This window comes from Triticum aestivum, chromosome 2A (genome assembly GCF_018294505.1).
Source record: "Triticum aestivum cultivar Chinese Spring chromosome 2A, IWGSC CS RefSeq v2.1, whole genome shotgun sequence".
Classification (NCBI taxonomy): domain Eukaryota; kingdom Viridiplantae; phylum Streptophyta; class Magnoliopsida; order Poales; family Poaceae; genus Triticum; species Triticum aestivum.
This window is the reverse complement of record NC_057797.1, coordinates 754221034-754234212: the sequence shown is the minus strand read 5'-3', so window position 1 is coordinate 754234212 and position 13179 is coordinate 754221034.

The window sequence follows — 13179 nt, the reverse complement described above, 5'->3', positions numbered from 1 at the left end:
ACCAATGAGGCGTCTCGATCTATCTCTATAGATCTTGATGCCTAATATATAAGCAGCTTCTCCAAGGTCCTTCATTGAAAAACACTTGTTCAAGTAGGCCTTTATGCTTTCCAAGAATTCTATATCATTTCCCATAAACAGTATGTCATCCACATACAATATGGGAAATGCTACAGAGCTCCCACTCACTTTCTTGTAAATGCAGGCTTCTCCATAAGTCTGCGTAAACCCAAACGCTTTGATCATCTCATCAAAACGAATGTTCCAACTCCAAGATGCTTGCACCAGCCCATAAATCGAGCATTGGAGCTTGCACACCTTGTTAGCATTCTTAGGATCGACAAAACCTTCTGGCTGCATCATATGCAATTCTTCCTTAAGGAAACCATTAAGGAATGCCGTTTTGACGTCCATTTGCCATATCTCATAGTCATAGAATGCGGAAATTGCTAACATGATTCGGACGGACTTCAGCTTCGCTACGGGTGAGAAAGTCTCATCGTAGTCAACCCCTTGAACTTGTCGATAACCCTTAGCGACAAGCCGAGCTTTATAGATGGTTACGTTACCATCCGCGTCTGTCTTCTTCTTAAAGATCCATTTATTTTCTATGGCTCGCCGATTATCGGGCAAGTCAGTCAAAGTCCATACTTCATTTTCATACATGGATCCTATCTCGGATTTCATGGCTTCCAGCCATTTGTCGGAATCCGGGCCCGCCATCGCTTCTTCATAGTTCGAAGGTTCACCGTTGTCTAACAACATGATTTCCAAGACAGGGTTGCCATACCACTCTGGTGCGGAACGTGTCCTTGTGGACCTACGAAGTTCAGTAGCAACTTGATCTGAAGTTTCATGATCATCATCATTAACTTCCTCTCTAGTCGGTGCAGGCACCTCAGGAACATTTTCTTGAGCTGCGCTACTTACCGGTTCAAGAGGTAATACTTCATCAAGTTCTACTTTCCTCCCACTTATTTCTTTCGAGAGAAACTCTTTCTCTAGAAAGGACCCATTCTTGGCAACAAAGATCTTGCCTTCGGATCTGAGGTAGAAGGTATACCCAATAGTTTCTTTAGGGTATCCTATGAAGACGCATTTTTCCGATTTGGGTTCGAGCTTTTCAGGTTGAAGTTTCTTGACATAAGCATCGCATCCCCAAACTTTTAGAAACGACAGCTTAGGTTTCTTCCCAAACCATAATTCATACGGTGTCGTCTCAACGGATTTCGACGGAGCCCTATTTAAAGTGAATGCGGCAGTCTCTAAAGCATAGCCCCAAAATGACAGCGGTAAATCGGTAAGAGACATCATAGATCGCACCATATCCAATAGAGTGCGATTACGACGTTCGGACACACCATTACGCTGAGGTGTTCCAGGCGGCGTGAGTTGTGAAACTATTCCACATTTTCTTAAGCGTGTGCCAAATTCGTGACTCAAGTATTCTCCCCCACGATCTGATCGCAAGAACTTGATTTTCCTGTCACGTTGATTCTCAACCTCACTCTGAAATTCCTTGAACTTTTCAAAGGTCTCAGACTTGTGTTTCATTAAGTAGACATACCCATATCTACTCAAGTCATCAGTGAGGGTGAGAACATAACGATAGCCACCGCGAGCCTCAACACTCATTGGACCGCACACATCAGTATATATGATTTCCAATAAGTTGGTTGCTCGCTCCATTGTTCCTGAGAACGGAGTCTTGGTCATTTTACCCATGAGGCATGGTTCGCACGTGTCAAATGATTCGTAATCAAGAGACTCCAAAAGCCCATCTGCATGGAGCTTCTTCATGCGTTTGACACCTATGTGACCAAGGCGGCAGTGCCACAAGTATGTGGGACTATCATTATCAACCTTACATCTTTTGGTATTCACACTATGAATATGTGTAGCATTACGCTCGAGATTCATTAAGAATAAACCATTCACCATCGGAGCATGACCATAAAACATATCTCTCATATAAATAGAACAACCATTATTCTCGGATTTAAATGAGTAGCCATCTCGAATTAAACGAGATCCTGATACAATGTTCATGCTCAAAGCTGGCACTAAATAACAATTATTGAGGTTTAAAACTAATCCCGTAGGTAAATGTAGAGGTAGCGTGCCGACGGCGATCACATCGACCTTGGAACCATTCCCGACGCGCATCGTCACCTCGTCCTTCGCCAGTCTCCGCTTATTCCGCAGCTCCTGCTTTGAGTTACAAATGTGAGCAACCGCACCGGTATCAAATACCCAGGAGCTACTACGAGTACTGGTAAGGTACACATCAATTACATGTATATCACATATACCTTTGGTGTTGCCGGCCTTCTTGTCCGCTAAGTATTTGGGGCAGTTCCGCTTCCAGTGACCACTTCCCTTGCAATAAAAACACTCAGTCTCGGGCTTGGGTCCATTCTTTGGCTTCTTCCCGGCAGCTTGCTTACCGGGCGCGGCAACTCCCTTGCCGTCCTTCTTGAAGTTCTTCTTACCCTTGCCTTTCTTGAACTTAGTGGTTTTATTCACCATCAACACTTGATGTTCCTTTTTGATTTCCACCTCTGCTGATTTCAGCATTGAATATACCTCAGGAATGGTCTTTTCCATCCCCTGCATATTGAAGTTCATCACAAAGCTCTTGTAGCTCGGTGGAAGCGACTGAAGGATTCTGTCAATGACCGCGTCATCCGGGAGATTAACTCCCAGCTGAGTCAAGCGGTTATGCAACCCAGACATTTTGAGTATGTGCTCACTGACAGAACTATTTTCCTCCATCTTACAACTGAAGAACTTGTCGGAGACTTCATATCTCTCGACCCGGGCATGAGCTTGGAAAACCATTTTCAGCTCTTCGAACATCTCATATGCTCCGTGTCTCTCAAAACGCTTTTGGAGCCCCGGTTCTAAGCTGTAAAGCATGCCGCACTGAACGAGGGAGTAATCATCAGCACGTGACTGCCAAGCGTTCATAACGTCTTGGTTCTCTGGGACAGGTGCGTTACCTAGCGGTGCTTCTAGGACATAATCTTTCTTGGCAGCTATGAGGATGATCCTCAGGTTCCGGACCCAGTCCGTATAGTTGCTGCCATCATCTTTCAGCTTGGTTTTCTCTAGGAACGCGTTGAAGTTGAGGACAACGTGGGCCATTTGATCTACAAGACATATTGTAAAGATTTTAGACTAAGTTCATGATAATTAAGTTCATCTAATCAAATTACTCAATGAACTCCCACTCAGATAGACATCCCTCCAGTCATCTAAGTGAAACATGATCCGAGTTAACTAGGCCGTGTCCGATCATCATGTGAGACGGACTAGCCAACATCGGTGAACATCTACATGTTGATCGTATCTTCTATACGACTCATGCTCGACCTTTCGGTCTTCCGTGTTCCGAGGCCATGTCTGTACATGCTAGGCTCGTCAAGTCAACCTAAGTGTATGTGTAAATCTGGCTTACACCCGTTGTATTCGAACGTTAGAATCTATCACACCCGATCATCACGTGGTGCTTCGAAACAACGAACCTTCACAACGGTGCATAGTTAGGGGGAACACTTTTTTGAAATTATTACGAGGGATCATCTTATTTAAGCTACCGTCGTTCTAAGCAAATAAGATGTAAAACATGATAAACATCACATGCAATCAAATAGTGACATGATATGGCCAATATCATTTGCTCCTTTTGATCTCCATCTTCGGGGCTCCATGATCATCGTTGTCACCGGCATGACACCATGATCTCCATCATCGTGTCTTCTTGAAGTTGTCTTGTCATCTATTACTTCTACTACTATGGCTAACAGTTTAGCAATAAAGTAAAGGAATTACATGACGTTATATGTTGACACGCAGGTCACAAATAAATTAAGACAACTCCTATGGCTCCTGCCGGTTGTCATACTCATCGACATGCAAGTCGTGATTCCTATTACAAGAACATGATCATCTCATACATCACATATATCATTCATCACATCCTTTGGCCATATCACATCACAAAACACTTGCTGCAAAAACAAGTTAGACGTCCTCTAATTGTTGTTGCAAGTTTTTACGTGGCTGCTATAGGATTCTAGCAAGAACGTTTCTTACCTACGCCAAAACCACAACGTGAATTGCCAATTTCTATTTACCCTTCATAAGGACCCTGTTCATGGAATCCGATCCGACTAAATTTGGAGAGACAAACACCCGCCAGCCACCTATGCAACTAGTGCATGTCAGTCGGTGGAACCAGTCTCACGTAAGTGTACGTGTAAGGTCAGTCCGGGCCACTTCATCCCATAATACCGCCGAATCAAGATAAGACTAGTAACGGCAAGATAATTGACAATATCGACGCCCACAACTACTTAGTGTTCTACTCGTGCATAGAAACTACGCATAGACCTATCTCATGATTCCACTGTTGGGGAACGTAGCAGAATCTTAAAATTTTCTACGCATAACCAAGATCAATCTATGGAGTCATCTAGCAACGAGGGAGAGAGGAGTGCATCTACATACCTTTGTAGATCACGTGCGGAAGCGTTCAAGAGAACGGGGTTGATGGAGTCGTACTCGACGTGATCCAAATCACCGATGACCTAGTGCCGAACGGATGGCACCTCCGCGTTCAACACACGTACGGTTGGGAAGACATCTCCTCCTTCTTGATCCAGCAAGGGGGAAGGAGAGGTTGATGAAGATCCAGCAGCACGACGGCGTGGTGGTGGATGCAGCAGGATCCCGGCAGGGCTTTGCCAAGTGCAAGCGGGGAGGAGAGGTGTTACAGAGGGAGAGGGAGGCGCCTAGAGCAAGGGGTGTGGCTGCCCTCCCTCCCCCCTCTTTATATAGGGGCCTTGGGGGGCGCCGGCCCTAGGAGATGGATCTCCAAGGGGGCGGCGGCCAAGGGGAGGCTCCCCCCCCCCAAGCCAAGTGGGGGCGCCCCCACCCCTAGGGTTTCCCAACCCTAGGCGCAGGGGAGGCCCAGGGGGGGCGCACCAGCCCACTAGGGGCTGGTTTCCCTCCCAATTCAGCCCATGGGGCCCTCCGGGATAGGTGGCCCCACCCGGTGGACCCCCGGACCCTTCCGGTGGTCCCGGTACAATACTGGCGACCCCCGAAACCTTCCCGATGGCCGAAACTGGACTTCCTATATATAAATCTTTACCTCTGGACCATTCCGGAACTCCTCGTGACGTCCGGGATCTCATCCGGGACTCCGAACAACTTTCGGGTTACTGCATACTAATATCTCTACAACCATAGCGTCACCGAACCTTAAGTGTGTAGACCTTATGGGTTCGGGAGACATGCAGACATGACCGAGACGCCTCTCCGGTCAATAACCAACAGCGGGATCTGGATACCCATGTTGGCTCCCACATGCTCCACGATGATCTCATCGGATGAACCACGATGTCGAGGATTCAATCAATCCGTATACAATTCCCTTTGTCAATCGGTACGTTACTTGCCCGAGACTCGATCGTCAGTATCCCAATACCTCGTTCAATCTCGTTACCGGCAAGTCACTTTACTCGTGCCGTAATGCATGATCCCGTGATCAACCACTTGGTCACATTGAGCTCATTATGATGATGCATTACCGAGTGGGCCCAGAGATACCTCTCCGTCATACGGAGTGACAAATCCCAGTCTCGATTCGTGCCAACCCAACAGACACTTTCGGAGATACCTGTAGTGTACCTTTATAGTCACCCAGTTACGTTGTGACGTTTGGCACACCCAAGGCACTCCTACGGTATCCGGGAGTTGCACAATCTCATGGTCTAAGGAAATGATACTTGACATTCGGAAAAGCTACAGCAAACGAACTACACGATCTTTGAGCTATGCTTAGGATTGGGTCTTGTCCATCACATCATTCTCCTAATGATGTGATCCCGTTATCAATGACATCCAATGTCCATAGTCAGGAAACCATGACTATCTTTTGATCAACGAGCTAGTCAACTAGAGGCTCACTAGGGACGTGTTGTGGTCTATGTATTCACACATGTATTACGATTTCCGGATAACACAATTATAGCATGAACAATAGACAATTATCATGAACAAAGAAATATAATAATAACCATTTTATTATTGCCTCTAGGGCATATTTCCAACAGTCTCCCACTTGCACTAGAGTCAATAGTCTAGTTACATTGTGATGAATCGAACACCCATGCAGTTCTGGTGTTGATCATGTTTTGCTCTAGGGAGAGGTTTAGTCAACGGATCTGCCACATTCAGGTCCGTATGTACTTTACAAATCTCTATGTCTCCATTTTGAACACTTTCACGAATGGAGTTGAAGCGACGCTTGATATGCCTGGTCTTCCTGTGAAACCTGGGCTCCTTGGCAAGGGCAATAGCTCCAGTGTTGTCACAGAAGAGAGTCATCGGGCCCGACGCATTGGGTATGACTCCTAGGTCGGTAATGAACTCCTTCACCCAGACTGCTTCTTGTGCTACCTCCGAGGCTGCCATGTACTCCGCTTCACATGTAGATCCTGCCACAACGCTTTGCTTGCAACTGCACCAGCTTACTGCCCCACCATTCAAAATATACACGTATCCGGTTTGTGACTTAGAGTCATCCAGATCTGTGTCGAAGCTAGCATCGACGTAACCCTTTACGACGAGCTCTTCGTCACCTCCATAAACGAGAAACATATCCTTAGTCCTTTTCAGGTATTTCAGGATATTCTTGACCGCTGTCCAGTGTTCCATGCCGGGATTACTTTGGTACCTTCCTACCAAACTTACGGCAAGGTTTACATCAGGTCTGGTACACAGCATAGCATACATGATAGACCCTATGACCGAGGCATAGGGGACGCCACTCATCTTTTCTCTATCTTCTGTCGTGGTCGGGAATTGAGCCGTGCTCAGTCTCGTACCTTGCAATACAGGCAAGAACCCCTTCTTTGACTGATCCATTTTGAACTTCTTCAATATCTTGTCAAGGTAGGTACTTTGTGAAAGACCAATGAGGCGTCTCGATCTATCTCTGTAGATCTTGATGCCTAATATATAAGCAGCTTCTCCAAGGTCCTTCATTGAAAAACACTTGTTCAAGTAGGCCTTTATGCTTTCCAAGAATTCTATATCATTTCCCATAAACAGTATGTCATCCACATACAATATGAGAAATGCTACAGAGCTCCCACTCACTTTCTTGTAAATGCAGACTTCTCCATAAGTCTGCGTAAACCCAAACGCTTTGATCATCTCATCAAAACGAATGTTCCAACTCCGAGATGCTTGCACCAGCCCATAAATCGAGCATTGGAGCTTGCACACCTTGTCAGCATTCTTAGGATCGAAAAAACCTTCCGGCTGCATCATATGCAATTCTTCCTTAAGGAAACCATTAAGGAATGCCGTTTTGACGTCCATTTGCCATATCTCATAGTCATAGAATGCGGCAATTGCTAACATGATTCGGACGGACTTCAGCTTCGCTACAGGTGAGAAAGTCTCATCGTAGTCAACCCCTTGAACTTGTCGATAACCCTTAGCGACAAGCCGAGCTTTATAGATGGTTACGTTACCATCCGTGTCTGTCTTCTTCTTAAAGATCCATTTATTTTCTATGGCTCGCCGATCATCGGGCAAGTCAGTCAAAGTCCATAGTTCGTTTTCATTGATGGATCCTATCTCGGATTTCATGGCTTCCAGCCATTTGTCGGAATCTGAGCCCGCCATCGCTTCTTCATAGTTCGAAGGTTCACCGTTGTCTAACAACATGATTTCCAACACAAGGTTGCCATACCACTCTGGTGCGGAACGTGTCCTTGTGGACCTACGAAGTTCAGTAGCAGCCTGATCTAAAGTTTCATGATCATCATCATTAACTTCCTCTCTAGTCGGTGCAGGCAGCTCAGGAACATTTTCTTGAGCTGCGCTACTTACCGGTTCAAGAGGTAATACTTCATCAAGTTCTAATTTCCTCCCACTTATTTCTTTCGAGAGAAACTCTTTCTCTAGAAAGGACCCATTCTTGGCAACAAAGATCTTGCCTTCAGATCTGAGGTAGAAGGTATACCCAATAGTTTCTTTAGGGTATCCTATGAAGACGCATTTTTCCGATTTGGGTTCGAGCTTTTCAGGTTGAAGTTTCTTGACATAAGCATCGCATCCCCAAACTTTTAGAAGCGACAGCTTAGGTTTCTTCCCAAACCATAATTCATACGGTGTCATCTCAACGGATTTTGACGGAGCCCTATTTAAAGTGAATGCGGCAGTCTCTAAAGTATAGCCCCAACATGACATCGGTAAATCGGTAAGAGACATCATAGATCACACCATATCCAATAGAGTGCGATTACGATGTTCGGACACACCATTACGCTGAGGTGTTCCAGGCGGCGTGAGTTGTGAAACTATTCCACATTTTCTTAAGTGTGTGCCAAATTCGTGACTCAAGTATTCTCCCCCACGATCTGATCGCAAGAACTTGAGTTTCCTGTCACGTTGATTCTCAACCTCACTCTGAAATTCCTTGAAATTCTCAACCTCATATACAATTCTTCCTTAAGGAAACCATTAAGGAATGCCGTTTTGACGTCCATTTGCCATATCTCATAGTCATAGAATGCAGCAATTGCTAACATGATTCGGACGGACTTCAGCTTCGCTACGGGTGAGAAAGTCTCATCGTAGTCAACCCCTTGAACTTGTCGATAACCCTTAGCGACAAGCCGAGCTTTATAGATGGTTACGTTACCATCCGCGTCTGTCTTCTTCTTAAAGATCCATTTATTTTCTATGGCTCGCCGATCATCGGGCAAGTCAGTCAAAGTCCATACTTCGTTTTCATACATGGATCCTATCTCGGATTTCATGGCTTCCAACCATTTGTCGGAATCCGGGCCATCGCCTATCTCGGATCCTATCTCGAATTTCATGAAAAAAGCCCACCTACCGGGCCACAGCGGCCTGCATACGACTAGAAACCCAACCTGTTGTTGGGCCAGGATGCAGGCCCGCAAGCCCAATAGGCCCCACAGGGCAGAGTAGTAGAGGTAGGCCCAGAAGGCCTGCTTTAGGGAGGAGCTCGAGACAGCAGCGGTGGCGGGGCTTATAAGCAGGTGCGAGCGCCCTTCGGCTAGCGAGGTGAGACTAAACTTTTGCGCCCCTCGCCCGGCAGCGCACCCCCTTTAGGACCGGGTCAAGGCATCAACCGGTACTAAAGTGGGGGGGGGGGGGTCTTTAGTACCGGTTGGAGCCACCACCCGGTACTAAAGGCCTGCCCTTCCCGCCGCTTGGCCTAGCCAAAACAGGCCTTTAGTACCGGTTGGAGCCGCCTTCTATATATATATCACTTCGAAAAATTTCATTCTCCCTCTGTTTCCCCATTGAAGCACCGCCCGCCCCGATCGATCGACGCTGTTGCCGCCCCCGTCCCGCGCCGCCCCCGTCGCGCGCCGTTGCCGTCGCCGCCCCCGTCCCCGTCACCGCCCCGGGCCCGTCCCCGTCGCGCGGTCCCCGCTTCGCCGCCTCCGTCATGCCCCGGCCCGTCGCCGCCCCCGGTCGGCGCCTCGCCGTCGCCGTCGCCCCGCTGTGAGCTCTCCCCCTCTAACCCCTCTCCCTCGCCCCCGGCGGCCACCATGGGCGCCGCCCCTCCCCGAGCCCATACACACACACAAGCATGATGAACACACACACACACACACACACACATTTCCTTAAGTTAATTAGTATATACGTATTTTGTATGTTGAATTAGTTTAGATTTTTTAGATTATTATTTTTTCACTAGTATATATGTATGAATGCATGTTAGATGGATATAATTAGTGTTTAATTAGTATGGAATTTTTTTATATAATATTGTTTTTCTTTTTTTAATGGATGTATAGAAGTTGTTTTTTCTGTTTTTAGTGTTAGATGCTTAATTAGTATGAAATAGCATATATAATTTTGACATATGCAACGATAGCATAATTAGTGTTACATTTGCATATAGTATTTGTTGTCGAGGCCCAGCCCGCATCCTCGCCGTCGACCCATTCGCGACGACGTCCTGCTTCAGAGGACCCATGTCCGGGACTGGGCTCCGCCGGGCTGGCACTGGGAGGTGCTACCTTCAGGGGCGCGACGCTTGGTGAGGAACTCGGCCCCGGGTCCCGTCGTCGACCCTCATCTTCTTTGGTGGCGTTCGCGTGGGCCACTTTCGGTGTGAAGGGAGCCGGCCCCGCCGGAGGTGGTACGTCGCCGTGTCAGGGAGAAGGATGAGCAAGTCCATCGCTACATGGCTGCTATGGACGTCAGGTTCTCCAATACCTGGCAGGTTCTTTGGGGAGATCACCGAGCTATGATCCAGTGATGGTTCCTTCACTTTGGTTGTCCACCGCCTAAATTACTCTCTAGTATTCGATCCAAGGTAAGTAATTAAGTAGTACTATAGCTAGCTAGCTGCCATCTCTTTAATTATCATGCTTGATTAATTATTATCTGATCAAATTCCATTCTCGTAAAGGCCCTAAAGCAGGCGCCGGGGAATAATCTGTGTGCATACTACGTTTCCGAGAACATTCGCATGATGGCATCTGAAAGGAGCAGATCTCAAAGACAGGAGTGAGTACGTTTGTCAGAACACTATTCACAATTTTTACACCATTATCGATATCTAGTCACACAACTAATACATATGCATATTGATCTCCTTCTTAACAGTTCAAAGAGGTGCGGGAGCAGCTCCTACCAAAGGACCGCATAGAAGCAACTCAAGAGGAAATAACGGGATTTTTGCTCGATTAGGTCATAGATCCCAAAGGAGAATACTATTACCCGCTACCGCTTCATGAACCACTTCCAATTGTCATCGTGCTCCGAAGGCACCAATTAGGAGGAATTGTATATAGCTACCTAATTGTATACATATATACATGTGTGTGTATATGTGTGAATTAATGATGGTTATGAGACATTCGATGATATATATATATATATGATCGGTTCTACTAGAAATTCTATTTATATATATGCATAACGTGTACAATATGTAGCATCATAAAATACCAGCAAACGAAAAAGAATTAAATGGAAAACACAAAATTAAATGAAAAAGAAATCATAAACCTAAAACCCCTAACCTTTTAATACCGGTTGGTGTCACCAACCGGTACTAAAAGGCTCCCTGCCCCCGGAGCTGGCTCGTGCCACGTGGTTGCCCTTTAACACCGGTTCGTGCTGAACCGGTACTAAAGGAGATGGGGGACCTTTAGTGCCCACACTTTAGTGCCGGTTACCAAACCGACACTAAAGGGCCTTACAAACCGGTACTATTGCCCGATTCTGCACTAGTGTATGAAGACTTTCCCGGCCACAACATACAATGTTAGACCGGCTCTGGGATGGAGCGGCAACAGCGGCGCGCCTCAACTCGTTCTGGATATTAAGTTTGTTTGGCTCACTAAGAATTGGATTGTATTTTCATTAGTTTTTGAAATGTGAAGTCTTCGATATAAATCTAGAGCCGTATATTCAAGAAAAAGAAAAAAAACAATAACAATATGTGTTTCTGCCCTAGCGCTAAAATAGAATGGTAACGACTATCGTCCGTCATGCCTATGGATGCAAGCGGCAGCCTTCTTCATCCGGGGAAACCAATCAATTACTACCTCCGATCCAAAATATAAGATTATTTTGGATACTACAATAGTGTCAAAAATGATCTTGTATTTGGAGACGGAGGGAGTAATTTACAATTTCCTAATCATATACCTACTATTAACACTATATTTATACTATGGTAGTGTCTGCTAACCCACCTCGCTTGCATCCCGTGTCACGCCTTCGCTACACGACACCTAAGCTATGACAAAAACATCGACACCATGCTTGGAATAGCATTCGACGCAACCATGCGAAAGAGTTGCACAGAATGAACTCGATTAGAACCCTCTGATCGCTACGGGTGCGTTAGTGAGGATGTTAGGTCATTTTCTTAGCGGTACGTAGCTAGCGGTTAAAAAACTTCTGGATCCATCACCCGGAGACGCGCAAAGGACACATACCATCGACGCAGACCGTCTATTGCAGCCATGGATTTCACGCATGTCACTCGGAGTAGCTGCCAACCTTTCATGGCCGTTTAGTTGCTAACCAATCAAGGCAGCTGGACAAATTGAAGGAAAATAATCCTCCACCGGCAGGCATCCTTTGGATCCACACATATAGCGAACTGGCGATCGACACGATCACTGCAGTTAACTAAGCCGACGTGATACCTCTGTTTGGTTTGTTCACTGAGTAGCACTACTGCTGTTTGGGTTTATTAGTCCTCTTTGTATTTTCGGTTTAAATTTTGACCACAAATTTGATTTGCAAAATATAAATGGCATGTACCAATATACTGTTGGATTTGTGTTGGAATGAAGTTTTCAATGATTCCCTTTTTTTGTACATATAGCAAATATTTTATAATACGTAAATGTATGGTCAAATTTTGACACAAAATGTGAGGTAGTGGCCAAATAAATCCGGATGAAGGGAGTAGTACAACTAGTTAGTAAAACGATTTGGAAACAAACTGTCAGCCACCATTACTTTCTACTAAACTCCAAAAGGACATGAACTAAATGAATGTATGTGCGTATGTATGAGCGTCTTCGTCAGTATTACTGTGTTAAAATAAAGGACTAGAAGCGTGACATGACCTGTAGCTGTGTAGAGATTCGATCACCGTCAAGGCTTATTTGTGGTTGCGTCCTTTCCGTCGATCATCCGGGACATCCAAGCCGCGTGCGCTTGGCCACTGTACGTATTCGGTATTTTCTTAGTTTCAAAATAGTTGAGGTTCTAGATCATCATAAGTCAAACTTTAATAAGTTTGCCGAGTCTTTAGAAACATTAAATCTATAAAACCAAATTTATTATGAAATATATTTTAACATTATATGTTTGGAATTTTAGATCTTTGCTACAGATTTGATCCAACATAGAAACAATGAATGAATAAAATCCTAAGATATGGATTATTTGGAACAGACTGAGTATATAAGTTTCAAATTCCATTGCCAGCTTTTGTGTCAGAAGATTGTGTCCATAAAGAATTTTCATTTTTCCCAATAAATGCGGTATATTAATATCGAGAAGATATCAATTACACCCATCTCTACACTGACATGACTCACGACCTACTCAAAACATTTAAGATGTACACAAACAAATTAT